The following is a 4,493-nucleotide window of genomic DNA, read 5'->3' as shown; positions in this document are numbered from 1 at the left end:
TTGCGTAACCGTCTGGAAGTTATTGTCCATTATGGCTTCTCAGTTGCTGTTCGAAAATATGTTCATTTCAAAAGTATGATTGATTCAATTGTCATTTCTCTGTTCTAGGCTACATCTTGTCAAGGTACTATAGTACTAAATTGATAATGAATCTTAACTAGGGCTTTGGATCTTTGTTTATTTTGTGGTCCAACCTTACCTTAAGGTGCAAATGGCACCAACACATCAACCAGAGTTACTTGCCAGGCAGCAGCAGAGTCATGAAATTAAGTTCAGGCATTGAGATACCATTCCATTCTTTGCCTCTTTGATGTGCAGCAGACACCTGGGGGGAGGGGGGGGGGATATGGAGGATCTGTTGATTAGAGGATCACATATTCAGTACACATGTTGATGTTAAGTGCACTGAGGTGCAGGCCTCTGATATAGTGGCCATTCAAAAGCTTCAATACTGCAAATCTCTCACTTCTCTGAGCCAAACCTCTGCTGTGATTATCAATGGAAAAAATATCTAAATTGTTTCATGTTGAACATTTTTGATTTGACACCTTGGCTCTAGGTTTATATTTAGTAAACCAGACATATTGATAACATATCTACGGAATGCTAAATAACCAATGTAATTATTGGCCTACCACAGTGGTACACTTTAGGGCAGGGATCATTAGCAAGATTCAGCCGGTGGCCAATTCTTTCTTTAGCGGATGGTCAGGGGGCCAAACATAATTACAAATAATTTGTGGACTGGACATTTAGCGCAAGAAGTCCAAAATGTAATACTTGACTAAAACATAATCATTTCAAACTTTGCTTACTTTTGTATACGATCACATACACCGAATGTACAAAACATTCCAAGACAGAGAAGGTGAATCCAGGTGAAAGCTATGATCCCTTATTGATGTCACGTGTTAAATTCAATTAAAATCAGTGTAGATGAAGTTTAGGATATAGGTTAAAGAATGATTTTTAAGCCTTGAGACAATTGAGACATGGATTGTGTATGTTTGCCATTCAGAGGGTGAATTGGCAAGACAAAATATTTAAGTGCTTTTGAACGTGGTATGGTAGTAGGTGCCAGGAATGGTCCACTACCCAAAGTACATCCAGCCAACTTGACACAACTGTGGGAAGCCTTGGAGTCAACATAGGCCAGCATCCCTGTGGAATGCTTTCCATGCCCCGAAGAATTGAGGCTGTTCTGAGGGCAAAAGGGGGTGCAACACAATATTAGAAAGGTGTTCCTAATATTTTGTCCACTCAGTGTGTTTCTCTTATACTTTAGAATAGATTTCCCAAATTAAAACCACTTGGAGCTGCTATGCTGGTGTTTTTAGTCTTTCGTGTCCAACACCCAAAACACGTAGACAAAATTTGATGGGGGCGAAATAAAATCACCTGCGGGTCAAATTAAAGACCACGGGCTGCCAGTTGGGGAACCCTGCTTTAGGGGGCGTATGCACCTGTGAGGCATATTGGGGAAAAGAAATTGGGCTATTGCAGCAATACTTTAGTTCCCACAAGAAAGCTTGTTCTATACTGGCAGCAGGTGCCTCTGAACATACATACATGATTATCAGCACAGATCTCTCCACTACTGAGAAACTGTCTGTTACCCATCTTACTACATTTCCTTGGACTACAGTGTATGGCAGCTAGATAAAGATCAGTCTCACACTTGCAACAAAACAAGACAACACAAGCAGGCGTGACTGTGGAGTGACTCAAGGCTCAACTGTTTGCGATTCTGTGTACAGGTATGCGAGAACAGCTTTGACCACAGTCAAGCCTAGACATTTTTCGTACCTTCTAGCAACGTTCAGATAGGAAACACACATCTCTTTTTTCCCCTATATAATGCCAACTTCTGTGACGCTAAACTGACGAAAACCAAAGGCTTTCAAAGTACCCCTTTCATATTGTTTCAGCTCATCTGTGACATCACTAATGTTGTGCACCAGGACAACCAATATTAGACAATGGGGATTTCAAAAAGACGAAAGTACAGAAAATAACTGAATCTCCTACTAACTACTTATTGTATTCTGTGTCACCTCCTCTCTAAATAACATTTATATCAATTATGTTTTACTTAGAAGAGTGGAGACAATAAACAATTCCATCTTCAAAAACGTCAGTTACCATATTACATTATTGCCCATACCCACTGAGCAAAAACAGTTTGACTCAACATTGTTTCCACATCCTTTCATCCCAAAAATGTAATATAATGATGTTGAATCAACATGAAAAACTGAATGGATATTGAAAAAGTCATCAATGTAAGGGAGCGGTCGAAATTGACACAATTGTTACCCAGAGAAAAATCAGGAGGGTGATGCTTTTATAATTTCAGTCAGGGGGAGGGTTTAGTATTTTTTTATTTAGTCCAGGGGAGGGTCCTGTAATCGATGAAATGTCATATTGCTCAGGGTTTGAGAATTAGTTGGTTATAATATCTCGATGTGTGCCTGATGGTGCCCCTCATCCATGATTCTCTGCTGGGGGCGCAATATCAAGTGTGTCTAGAATGGTCTCAATCAAATGATCTATAGCCTATACTTAAGCAATAAGGCAGGAGTGAGTGTGGTATATGGCCAATACACCACGGCTGAGGGATGTTCTTCTGCACGACGCAACACGAAGTGCCTGGATACAGCCATTACCTGTGGTATATAGGCCATATACTACAAATCCCCGAGGTGCCTTATTGCTATTATAAACTGGTTGCCAACGTAATTAGAACATAAAGATACATGTTTGTCTGATATACCATGGCTTTCAGCCAATCAACATTCAGGGCTCGAACCACCCAGTTTATAATATAGGCTATAGGCCTAGGAAGAACATGATCGGAGAAGCACAGGGCAAAGTTATATTTCCAAGACAATGTACTTTCTTCCTGAGTGTTTGCACTGCTGGGATGGTGTAAACTACCAGTCAAAAGTTTGGACACCTACTCATTCAAGGGTTTTTCTTTATTACATTTTTTTTTTACATTGTAGAATATTTGTATTATTATTTATTTATTTATTTATTTATTTATATATATTTTTATTGTAGAATATTAGTGAAGACATCAAAACTATGAAATAACACATGTGGAATCATGGAAAAAAATGTAATGGACCTGATTATATAAAGCGATCTATAATGACTCTTTAGTCATTATGACTCTTTAGTCATTATGACTCTTTAGTCATTATGCTTTATGCAAGAAACGAGCTGTAAAATGCCAGGGAAAGACGTGACTCCTATGCATATGGGATATTATGTGACAATTTATTTCTTGCTATAGATTTTCAAGTTTCAAAACTGTAACTCAGCCACTCAGAAACATTCACTGCCTTCTTGGTAAGAAGCTCCAGTGTTTTGTGTTTTAGGTTATTGTCCTGCTGAAGGTGAATTCATCTCCCAGGGTCTGGTGGAAAGCAGATTGAACCAGATTTCCCTCTAGGACTTTACCTGTGCTTAGGTCCATTCCGTTTATTTTTTATTCAGTCCTTAACGATTAGAAGCACACCCATAACATGATGCTGCCACCACTATGCTTGAAAATATAGAGAGTGGCACTCAGTAATGGGTTGTATTGGATTTGCCCAAATGTAACACTTTGTATTCAGGAAAAAAAGTGAATTGCTGTGCTGAATTTCTTTGCAGTATTACTCAGATGCCTCGTTTCTCCGATCACAGCCGTTAAACTGTTTTAAAGTCGCCATTGGCCTCCTGGTGAAATCCCTTAGCGGCTTCTTTCCTCTCCAGCAAATGAGTTAGGAAGGACGCCTGTCTCTTTGTAATGACTGGATTTATTGATACAACATCCAAAGTGTAATTAATAACTTCACCATGCTCAAAGGGATATTCAATGTCTGCTTTTTTACCAATAGCTGCCCTTCTTTGCGAGGAATTGGAAAAACCTCCCTGGTCTTTGTGGTTGAATCTGTATTTGAAATTCACTGCTCGACTTAGGAACCTTACAGATAATTGTGTGTGTGGTGTACAGAGATGAGGTTGTCATTAAAAAATACACACAGAGTGGGTCCATGCAACTTATTATGTGACTTGTTCAGCACATTTTTTACTCCGCAACTTATTTAGGCTTGCCATAACAAAGGGGTTGAATTCTTATTGACTCAAGACATTTCGGCTTTTTCATTTTTGATTAATTAGTAAAATGTTTGAAAAACATAATTCCACTTTGACATTAGGGTGCAGGCTAGTGACATTTTTAAAATTATTTATTTATTTTTGAATCAATTTTAAACTCAGGCTGTAACACAACAAAATGTGTAAAAAGTCAAGGGGTGTGAGCACTTTCTGAAGGCACTGTAGATGTATGCAGTGCTTTTATTATAATGGAGATATTTTCACCCCTACTCTTGTCTGTGGTGGTCTGCGAATCCACAACCTTCTGGCTACTTTGCCATGTAATGCTTACAAAATGAAGAACAGTTTCTAAAACTGCATATCTAAGGCTCTGGTCTGTCCAAGAA

The sequence above is a fragment of the Oncorhynchus mykiss genome, chromosome 10 (genome assembly GCF_057628025.1).
Source record: "Oncorhynchus mykiss isolate SJ-2025 chromosome 10, ASM5762802v1, whole genome shotgun sequence".
NCBI classification, from domain to species: Eukaryota; Metazoa; Chordata; class Actinopteri; order Salmoniformes; family Salmonidae; genus Oncorhynchus; species Oncorhynchus mykiss.
Note: the sequence above shows the minus strand (reverse complement) of the source record.